An 11,907-nucleotide genomic window follows, 5' to 3' on the forward strand; every position below is an offset into this window, starting at 1 on the left:
AAAAGGCAAGTGCGAGAAAGAGTTTGTTTTCAGCTTACTAACAATTTTTCATTAAGTACATACTTGATGTCCCCAGGACTCTGAACCTATGTGCAGAATATCACTTGTCAGTAGTTTGTATTAGACTTTAGCGAAAATTTTGTACCGCATTGATTTACCCATTAAGATGAACACGAGACGTACTGGGTCCGTAGATATGCGCTCAATCTGTCGACATCTGAACTGCTCTCCTGACGTCTGCGGCATCCGGGAGGCAACACAGGCCGTTTCAACATCTACCTCATTTCCTGGATGGCTAGTTCTTTTTTCAAACATTTTTACCATCCAAATGATTGCCCCTGAACTTTGTTTCGGATCCCGAAAAACAATAGAGAAGGTCCGCTTATTGATTACAAAATACCAGGCCGATTCGAGGGCTTCGGATTACCAGACCACCAAAACAAAGCTGGCCCACGTTTCAGTTGGTAGTCACAGACAATACAGCAATTTAAGGCAGCAGAAATCCTGACCGGATTCGAAAGATGGATGGTATTTCTGCCATACGAGGTTACTCACCTCTTTTCCCCAGCAACTGGTTAATGTTGATATTAGGCAGGTGCCCACTTTCTCCCTGGAAAGCGTATGAAACTTTGTGCATATGCATTCCTCTGAAGGACGTCTAGCTAAAAGCACATCGTGTCATTCTTACGTACACCTCACAACCCTTCGTACGTATATACCTGGGTACAATTTTTGCAACTGTGCAATTGTACAATTTTTGCAGGCACAAAAGTCACACTACCTGGCTGCTATGTTTAATACCCCCCAGGCCCTTGGAAACAAGATGAGACTTTGCAAGCTCCCACGTGGTAAGCATGTGGCTTTAGTGCCCGGAGATCAGAAGAAAAAGAAAAGGTTTGGAGGAATAGTAAGGAAAGGTCCAGGTGAGCTCCCCACCTCTCCCAGTCACCGCTCACATGTGACGACAGCCCACATCACTGGAACAAGCCAACTTCAACACAGCCCTTCGCTGGTCTTTGCTGGCGTGGTCAGATTTTTTTTTTTTCCCCTTTTTCTCCAGCCAGAGAAGCCGGCCTTTCGTACTGAGTCGTGTCAGAAATCGGGCAAACCGTGTGTGCAGAAGACGAGTGGGAACGGCACGCCTTATGTCAAGGAGCAATTGAGGTTTAAAAAGTGTGCTAGAATTTCAGGAGCTTGATTGTTTAGACTCAGGTGAGGACACAAGCTCTTTGGGCCAAAAAAAAAAAAAAGAAAAAGAAAAGAAAAAAAAGAAAAGAAAAAAAGAAAGAAAAGAAAAGAAAAGAAAAGAAAAGAAAAGAAAAGAAAAGAAACATTAATCATGTTGTACCTAAGCCAACCCGCGGATCGGGAATTCAACTATGGAGCTGAGATATTAAGGCGCTGTGGAAATGCGGCCGCGGAGTGAACATGAAAGGGAACATTCCAGATTCCCTGCCCCTCTCACACCCAATCTGATGGAGTCACCCGATGGGTCTGCGCAGGGGTAAACAGAAGCGGCTGCTCAGCCGCCTATCCAGTCTGCTGCAGGCTTTTCTTTTTTTCAACGTTTTTTTTTTTTTTTTTTTTTTTTTTTTTTTATTTATTTTTGGGACAGAGAGAGACAGAGCATGAACGGGGGAGGGGCAGAGAGAGAGGGAGACACAGAATCGGAAACAGGCTCCAGGCTCCGAGCCATCAGCCCAGAGCCTGACGCGGGGCTCGAACTCACAGACCGCGAGATCGTGACCTGGCTGAAGTCGGACGCTTAACCGACTGCGCCACCCAGGCGCCCCGGCTGCAGGCTTTTCAATGGACTTCTATTAAAAAGCCAGCTGAAGGATCTCCTGGGATCAGCGTCCGCCCCATCGGCTCAGCCACCCTGCAGTAACCACCCCCCGCCCCACGGGAAATGCAAAGCACCACGTGATCGCCCAGGTCCACCCGGGCTCTGGTTTCAAGGTCTTTCCTGAAAGTTGGCCACGGAGATAACCTGGTTTCCATGCTATTTATTGCCTAGGAAGGAGGAAGGGTTGGGCCCAACCCCTCTGGGATGTGAGTCTGTGGTTCCAGGGAGTCTGGGGAACCCAATCTCTTGCTTTCAGGACTGAGCTGCGCCATGGAGAGAATCCAGCCAGAGTTCTCTCTTAGAACCAAAATGGGAACTGAGTGACAATAGCTCTTTCTTAGTGGTGACACATTAAAAAAGAAGAAGAAGAAGAAGAAGAAGAAGAAGAAGAAGAAAACTCCCTAGTACGTTAGGACATATTCCACCTGTGGCTCTTGCAAATTGTAATTGTTCTACGTTAAGAACGAGTTCCTTTTAATATTCCTTTTATTAACTGAAACATCATTTCAGCCAGGACCTCCATTCACCGGTGGCAAATCTGCGTAACTTCCGAAGCCCAGGATCACTTCTGCCATCAAAACTGAGGAGACGGCAGGTTGGGGACGATGATATGGGCAGCTCCAACTCCACCCTTCCTCCCCAGCATTTTAGCAAAGATGAAATTCAAATGATGTTTTTAGTAAAAATGATCGCCTTCTTTTAAAAGATGGCATTAAAGACAACAGCATAATGGTAATTCTCGTCAACAGCACAAAAGTTTGGTCTCTTTCGAACCAGATTAGGGAACGGCTGCCTTCGATGTACTCTGAGGCTTTCACTTTGGGTGCGTTCTGGGCACAGCATTACTTGCGGCTTCATCGAAATAATGCAGTGACAAACCTCAGTAGGCAAGACTTATTTAAAGTTGGTGACAAAATTTATTTCCTCGGCTTTTAAAAATATGGGACGCCTGGGTGGCTCAGTCGGTTAAGCGTCCGACTTTGGCTCGGGCCGTGATCTCCCAGTTCGTGAGTTCGAGCCCCGTGTCGGGCTCTGTGCTGACAGCTGGGAGCCTGCTTCCGGTTCTGTGTCTCCCTCACTCTGCCCCTCCCCTGTTCACAGTCTGTCTCTCTCCTCTCTCTCTCTTTCAAAAATAAATAAACATTAAATAAAAATTTTTAGGGGCGCCTGGGTGGCTCAGTCGGTTGAGCGTCCGACTTCGGCTCAGGTCATGATCTCAGGGTCCGTGAGTTCGAGCCCCGCGTCGGGCTCTGTGCTGACAGCTCGGAGCCTGGAGCCTGCTTCGGGATCTGTGTCTCCCTCTCTCTGCCCCTAACCCACTTGCATTCTGTCTCTGTCTCTCTCAAAAATAAACATTAAAAAAATAATAAGACATAAAATAAAATAAAATTTTTAATAAAAACAAATAAATAAGTAAATAAATAATTTCGAGCGAGTCAAGTGCTGATACCCGATGACGTAATGTGTCCTCACGCACAGAGAATGCTTCCTGCTCATTCAAAAGAGCTAAAAATTTGGGCCCCGTTCCTGGCACTTTAAATAAAGTTCCCTGTTCCGGGATTATTTATCATGGTGACTGCTTGCCATCAGTCATGAAAACTTAACAAAGACCTATTGGGTTTATCTATAGGCAGCTAAGCAAACATATCTTGCTTTTCCGTTATCTTCTTGTTAACAAAGCCCTATCAGGATGTTCTAAACATCAGCATTTACTGCACTGGGGCCCTTTATCTAGGATGATATATAGAGAGCCCATCAATTAGCGTGAGGGTTTGTAGATACCTGCCATATGTTGCTGAGCCCCAGCTGCAGGGCACTTTCCCTGCCCACCTTCTGGCCTTCGGCTCGTCTCCCCGATCAACCCGTCCGAGCGCCCCTGGTCCAGGCCAAGCTGGGCCAGCACAGCACAGCCAGCGACCGGGGCGGCTGTGCTCGGGACACGAACACAACCCAGTAGGACGAAGGTCCCGCGCAGCAAAATGGGGAACAACAACAGCAACAACAACACAGAGAAACACGAGCCCCACGGCGTGTTGGTTTTGCCCAAGCTTCCGGAAAGACGAACCCAAGAGCACAGGGTTATCGCCCACTTACCTGATAGGGTTGGAAATGTGGAGGCAAAGTTTGCATTCCAGGGGGGGTGTCTGAGAGAAGCTACCGATCAGACCAGAGCGGCGTCTAGAATCTATAGCTCTACTCCCGATCGCGCTGCTCCCTGGCCAGACGCTCAGCACCGGTTCCCCAGGGCCCACAAGATAAAGCCGCTTGGCCTGGCCTTCAAGGCCCTTCACGGACGTGCGTTCCTGCCCCTGCCACTTCTGCCCTGCTCGGGGCAGACATTTCTCACAGTTCATTGGCCTCTCTGGGCCCTTTCCTCAACCCCGTGCCGCCGAACTTCCCTGTGCCTTTCTGGAACGCCCTCTGCCCCCGCTCTGCTCCTCGAGCTCCTAAGCATCCCCTGAGACCCAGATCAAGTGCTACCAATTTGGTCGGCCTGTGGGGACACTCCCGGGCGCTCCCTCCTCTGGGCTCACACACCAACATGTCCTGCCTTTACTGGAGGGTTTGGTGCCTCTATAATTATCTATTTGCTTTTCTTTCTTTCTTTTTTTTTTAAGTGCTATCTATTTTAGAGAGAGACAGACAGAATCCGAAGCAGGCTCCAGGCTCTAAGCGGTCAGCTTGAACCCGCGGACCGTGAGGTCGTGACCCGAGCCGAAGTCGGACGCTCAACCGCCTGAGATGCCCAGACGCCCCGACTAGAGGCTGCTCTAAGTATTTGAGGAGCATCATCTAGTAACCTGTGTGCTTTATGACGGATGCGGTTACTAATACCATATAATAATATTGTGATGGGTTTTGGTGCAAGTGCCCAAGCTTTAGTAATCCGGATGGACTTTTTCCTAGGGCAGGACTTTGGCAGTTTGGTTTTCCCCAGGATGACATAGTTGGGTGGTGAGGGGTGACATTCGGTGCCTTAAGATGCAAGAGGGGACCCTGGAGGAAGACTCCCGTGGCCACTGCTGGATTTTCACCCCCACTGATTGTATGTCCCCCGACATCCCAAACATCTGTGGCCTTTCCCCTCGCACCCCGCAGATGCCTGGCTCCAACACTCACACAGACCCAGATCTGAGACCACACCCTCCCATCCAACCCCGGCACCGCGGGGAAGGGGACCGTGACGTGGCCTCTTTCGGCCTCCTCCTGCTCTCCACCCTCTCCGGGCAGCTGGAATCTTCTTTTAAAAAGCCGGGCCAGACACTGACACCCATCCATACTCGGGATCTCTGCTGGGGCCACCGCAGCCCGCCCTACACCCCACATCCCCTCCCAGCCCCGTCAGGGCGTTCTAGATCCTGTTGGGAAGGCGAGCTGGCCCGAGGGTTCATTTCTCTGGATTACGTTGCTGGAGGAGGTCTGTAGGTGTGGGAAAGGTCTCCTCCCTTTCTGCCCGGCATCTCGCCTGCACTAGGGGCCCCACGGCCCCGTGGGTGGGGGTGCCGTGAAGGGGCTGTGGGGACCCACGTGGGATCTTTGACCTTGAGACAGGTGCGTTCCTCACTGGGCAGGCGATGTCCCCTTTGCGGTCGAGAGCAGAGTGCCGCCGCACTCTAGGAATAGGACAGGAGTGGGGGAGACTCTGGCCCTACTCACCGCCTGCTCTTGGAGACAGACCTTCGGGCCATCACAGGCTTGGGGACAGAAGTTGACCCTCGGAGCCCCATGGGGCACCTTCCTCCTGCTGATCTAGGAGCCCGGCCCCTAACCTTCTACCCTGCCCCGCGTCTGTCCCTGCGCAGCTCAGGGTCCCCACGGGTGTCCGCTGAGCTGCTGACCCGCCGGGTGCCCCCGACAGGCAGCTATGGCGGTGCCTGGAGGGCGCTCCTTTGGGACGTGCCCCTGGCTGTGGGCTGAGCGGGAACGGGGCGAGGTAGGCGCTGTGGGTGGGGGCTGTAGGAGCCCAGGAAAGTGGTCAGTCACCGGGCTGAGAAGCGGGTGGAGGCCGGGCCTTCCGGGCTGAGTTCACAGAGGCCTTTGAAGCCCAAGACTCATACCTTAGCGTCCACCACCCCTATTCAAAAAAAAAAAAAAAACAAAAAACAAAACACAAAAAAGACAAAGACTTGGAGGCTGAAAGTGGCAAAAAAAAAAAAAAAAAAAAAAGAAGGAAGGAAAGAGAGGAATTGGGAGACGTTGAGGGAAACAGAGGCAGCCGCCATTCGCGGCTTTCCTAACTGGGGAAGAGAATGCTTGCCATGCTGGAGAACACAGGCGGGTCTGCCGCTCTGTCTGCCCACCGGCCCCTGCCCCAGGCCCATGCGGACAAGACTGGGAACCAGAGCCGTCCTTTCCCCAGCGCCCCCTCCCCGACGTGCTGGACACTGAAGCGGCCACCAGCGGGCCCTGGAGAGGGCCCGAGACCCCTGCGCTCCGGAGCCGGAGCCGGCTCGTCCCAGTGGATCCCGCAGGCACCTCCAGGGACAGGCAGAGCCCAGGCTGGAGAGGAGAAAGGGATGTTGCCCAGGGGGGACCCTGAGGGCCTGGGGGGGGGGGGGCGGGCAGGTGACTGGACATCAAAGTACCAGAGAAGGAGCCTCCGATAACCAAGTCCGCAGCGGAGGTCCGCGGCCTGGGAAGCCCCCTCCCAGGTCTACACTTGAGATGTTGCCCCTGCCTCTTATCTTCAAGGTCCCAGAGGTGGCGTCGGAGGAGACCCCGAGGGCTGGCGGGGAAGTGAACGCACCTCTGGCCCCAGCGCCGCCATCGGGGTGCGGTGTGGGCGCGCGCACTTGACGGTCCCTGTGGGGCCCGCGCCCTTTCAGCGCAGTCACCGCCGACACAGAGCGGGACAATGACACCCCCGGGTACAAGTGCAAACTAGTTTCTGTGTTGGGGGAAAAAAAGAGAATAAAAGTTTAATAAACGTGTGCTGTGTTGTGAATGACTTTGCGACGACCTCTGCTGCAAATGGCCTATGCATGCGGAATAATGGTCTCCTTGCAGAGAGGGAAATAGCTTAGTGCTATCGTCGTTGCCTCGGTAACCATCAGAGTCCCCATCTAGCAAGAGAGAAATGAGTTATGAAAAGGCTTGAGTGAAGAAGGGATTAACACATGATCCCAGGGACAGTATGTCAATCAAAATCAACTGAGAAATTACACTGCTCTATTTGAGAATTTCTCCGGAACCCGAACGGTAGTGGAGTCGGGTGCGTATTTTTTTTTTTTTTCTCTTTCTCTCTCTCTCTCTCTCCCTCTCTCTCTGTCTTTTTAATTTGAGAAAGAAGGGGGAAAGTAGCATCGTGATTAGTCTTCATGACTATCATTGAGAATTACACCGAGGGAAGGGAGAGACTCACCAAAAGAGGGTTGTTTAAGAAGACAGCCCCCCTCCAGACCCCCCCCCCCCCCCCCCCCCCCCCCCCCCCCCCACAGTCCGGGCACCTCGCTCTGGTGTCCCGCCCCCACCCCCCACCCCGCCCCCGCTGTCCCTCCTGCCTGGAGCACAGACTCACTCGACGAGAGGCCTGGGACGCACCCCCAGCCATGCACGAGGAGGGGGGAGCTGGGGCTGGGGGGTGCTGCAGGCTGAGGGTGAGGGCGTAGACGGTGCGGACCTGGGTCCCAGCTCTGGGCCCTGGACAGCAGCCTTCGAAGCAACCTCTGGCCTCCCCTCGATTTTCGGCTCCCCGCTGGGGGACCTAAGCGGCTGAGTCTGGCGCACCCCCCCGGCTCACCCGCGGGCCCCCCCGCGCAGAGCAGGGCTGCGCCCCCCCGCGCACGCAGACCCGGCGCACCTGTGAGCGCGCCCCCCGCGCCGCACCCTGAGCGCTGACAGCCGGGTCAGAAATCGGGGCCAAAAGAGACACCCTTAAATCCCACGCAGCACGCTCCGGTTTAATCCATTTCTGACACCGCGCGCGGGTCCCCGCTCTCCGCCCCAAGGCTGCTTCTGCTGGGACTTCCGCTCTGGCGCTCGGAGTCAGGCATTTTGAGAGCAACCTCCATCCGCTCCCCTCCCGCCCCCCCCCCCCAAAAAAAAGATGTTCTCCTTTGGAAACACTTAAGAGGCACAAGACAGCGAGGAGACAGCGCCGCAGGACCTCGGGTGGGCTCGGTAGGGAAAGCTGGACTTCCCCGGGGCGGTGACCCCAGGATCGTCGCTACAGCTCCTGGCCACCGAACTCTGGGCTTCGGTGGAACCCCTCAGTGCTCGCGTGAGGAGGTGTTCGGGCTCAGGCTTCTGGAAGTCTGTCTGGCCAGCGCCTGTGGGCCAAGCTGGGGGCCGTCCCGGGGTCCCCAGGGTGCATTGGAGCTGGAGAGCCGGTCACCTCAGGCGCCCTCCACTCCCGATTAACCGCCCTGGGCCCAGTGCCTGCTCTTTTTCCCAGCAGGAGGGGACCTTGGCCATCATCTTGTCCAACCCCCTCAATTAGCAACTGAGGCCTTGAGCTGATAAGAATTACTAAAGGTACACATCGACAGGGCCGAGAGGAGACACCAACTTCAACCTCGATTTGGAAAACTGGCCTCATTAAAAAAAAGAAGAAAAGAAAAAGTTTGAAGGAACTTTTCTCAAACTGAGAGCCTTACTTTGCCTTGGGAGGGCGAGGAGGTGCGAGGAGGTGCGCTCAGCGGACCTCTCCACCCTCCCACCCACCCGCGCGCCCGCCCACCCATCCGTCCATCCGCCCTTCCACCCTTCCAGCCGCCCACCCTCCCTCCGCCGGCCTTACTCCCCTGTGGGTCCCACACAAGTTTCGAGTCCCGAGCGCCCTGCACGGTTAACTAAACCGCCTTGACCCCGGCGCTATTTGATATTTGCCTCCTTGACACTCATTTAGGAGCGCGCAGCGGTAACGCAGACATTGGACAAGTCCGGCCTGAAACCGAAGCCCTGTGCAAGGGGGGAGATGGGGAGAACCTGATAGCTGGAAACTCGTTTTCTCCAAAGGCTTTCGGGACATTTTAGCCCGGCTTCAGGCCCTCGGAGCGCCAGGTCGCCGCCAGTGCGGGTGTAAACGTTAAATGTTAGCTATTTGTTCCAATGATTGGCATGAAAATCGACTCTGTCTTGACTTCTTTTTTTCCTCCTTCTCCCTCTTTCCTTTCCTTTCTCTCTCTACCCCTCCGGATTCCCACAAATACTAATTCAACCAGTGGCTCCTCTAATCCGCCTTCCCATCCACCCTGCCGCCACCCAGGTCAGAAAACTTAATCGGAGAAAACTAACAGGACAATAACAACCAGGAGGAGGCTGGGAGGGGTACTTTTCTGGTTTTGTTCCACTTCTGGAGGCGATACCGTTCCCTAGGACGGACTCCCCTGTCTCCTTTTTTCCGTAGACTCTCCTATATCTTTGCTTTTGCTCCCCACCCCCCCCCACCCCCCGTTCTCTCATTATCATTTTCTTTTCCTTCTTTTCTTGGGGGGGGGTGGGCTTTTATTTCTTATAAACAGCAATGCAGAGAATGAAAATGCTTGGAACATATTAGAAATTCAGCAGTGCTGTGCTCTCTATTAAGGAGAGACAACCAGATGAACAGATAAGAGAGCCACCTGGTTTCAGAAGTTCCAGTTTCTGCTTGAGGGGTGCTACCCCATTAAGCTCCTTCCTGGGAGCCCCGGCAGACAAGGACCCTCTTCCCAGAGGGGAGGAAGGGCCACACAGTTTGAGGCTGGCAACCAACAAATGTCCCCCACCTCAGCCATGTCCCAGATCTCAGCCCAACCTCCCCAACCCCACTCCTGAATTCTGTCCATAATAACCCATTTGTTCCAGAGTCTCCCCTTCCAAGAGGCTGGTCCCAGCTCTCCCCACCCCCATCCACCATAATTCTCCATCTCTCTCTTATTCGTTCTGTCTCTACCTATACCTTCTTCCGACGTAACCTTTTCAAACTCTGATTAGTGAAGCTTCATTCTCCGCACTCACGCTTTTCCCCAAACCCCCTCTCTCCCTTTCTCCCTCCTTCTTAAAAGATTTTGGAGCCGAGAAGATAAGATATGCAATCCTCTATCGGGAATCCTGTAATATTAAAGATCAAATGTGGCATCAGTGGAAGACCAAATGCAGAGAGAGACAAAAGGCGGAGGCTGAGAGATGCTCATCAGCTAATTACAGCTGCAAATATTATGCAAATTTATCTTGGCACAGAAATGGAGAACGCGAGTTTAAGTGTGGAGATAATGCCGGAAAATTGAATGTTCATCTGGGCATGGGAAATGGCCCAGTAGGCTCCGTTGGTCTGTTTCATCTAGGGAAGCACCGTTTTTATGCCCCTATCAGATCATCCTCACTTCCCTGGTTGGGACTGAGAAATTAATATTACTTATAATTGATACTTGAAATTCTTGGAGTGATGTGTCCTAAAGAGACAGAAGAGAGAAAGAGAGGAAACGGGAGAGGGGGCAGGGGTGAAGAGGAGAAGGAGAGGGAGAGGAAGAGAGAGGTTGGAGAGGGAAGTCATGCGATATTTAATACAAAATTGGAACCAGACACCTGAAATCCCCTGTAGTAAGGCCAAAGAGAGCCGAAAGATAAAGGGAGAGTATCCCAGAAAATCAGGTCTCTCCCTCTCCACTCCCGCCTAAAACCTGACGCCTAAAACCTGACGTATCTTCATCATCAAGAAGCAAGCTTTTAAATTCTGGCATTGTTTGGTTGCCAACTTTGCCTAAGAGTGTGGGACCGGATCAGGAACTGACCCTTGAACCCCAGATCGCTGGGAACCTAGGGTAATCCCAGGAGAGGAAGGCTGTCTGGTGGGAAGGGGTGACTGAGCATAACTCTTGTGGGTGGAAGCAGAGGACAAGTGGATTTGGCCCTACAGAACCTTACCCTTGCCTCTGCCCCAAGTGCACCCCCACTCCCTTTACCTCTACCACCTGTGTTCAGCATTCTTCAGCCCACTCTAGAACTGTCTGGGAAATTACATTCCCAGGAAACAGACCACCGAGTCACTTCAGAAGTCAATGTTCTGAAGTGTGGGGAAGAAAGGGAGACAATAGGACTATGGTGAAATGAATTCTTAAAAAAAAAAAAAACATCAAACCCTCCCCCCCCCCCCCCCCCGGCCCATCTCCCAGTACAAAATCTACCTTGACCTAGAGAAAGGTAGAGAAATTCAGATAAGCGTTATTCGGGTACAAGCCGTCCAATTACCAAGAAATTAAGATCTGACGTCAGGAGGAACAATTGGAGAGCCAATATGTATCTCCTCTCACTGGTTTGCATATTTGCAACGATTGTTTAATCCAAGCAACCAGAAAGTAGTCAACAGGCACAAAAACCTTAAAGAACAAGTTACCAGTGACTCCTGCCCCTTCTACTTCCTGAAGCCGGGAGGTTGCTCTTGTTAGCTGTTGGGAGGGGACTCCCGGTGCAGCCTTGGATTCTGAAATCCATCCTGAAACAGGCAGAGAGTAAAGCCTGTTGCGTTTCGATGGCTTTTGTTCCTTTGGCGTTAGGGCAAAATACAAAAGAAACAAAAATGGCAATTATCGTAACTAATTAACCATTAAATGAGATGTGTGTCCTCTTCTTTCCAACTCCAAAATGGAGGGAAGATGATGAGGGTAGGTACAGGGGGGGATCTGGGAGAACAGGTACCCACCACTGTGCTCCTGGGGGTGTGGGGGGGAGGACCCTGTGCACATCCTGCATGTGTTAACAGACAAAGCCAGAAGAGCTGAATATATAAATAAATATATACGTACTTTAAAAAAGAGAGCAGCGAATAAGAGAAACCTGAAATTGATTTTTTCCCCCTTGTTTACTTGGAATGAGGCTGGAGTGGGGAGCAGGTCAGGGTGGGAGCTGTGTGGGGGCAGGAGATGGTGAGGAGAGAGGAAATCTCAGGAAAATTAACATTATTGGTATCTTTCTATATAAAGATTCAAATAGCATTTTACCTTAACTTGGCTCTGTGCTTTAGTCAGTGTTTATGATTAATTATCTCCTTTTTCATAAAAATAAATCATGTTAAAAATTAGGATCTAGGTGCTGGAGAGAAAGTAAGGGCTGGTTTCAGGTCGATCTTGTTAATTTCAGCCTGA

This window comes from Panthera uncia, chromosome B4 (genome assembly GCF_023721935.1).
Source record: "Panthera uncia isolate 11264 chromosome B4, Puncia_PCG_1.0, whole genome shotgun sequence".
Taxonomy (NCBI): Eukaryota; Metazoa; Chordata; class Mammalia; order Carnivora; family Felidae; genus Panthera; species Panthera uncia.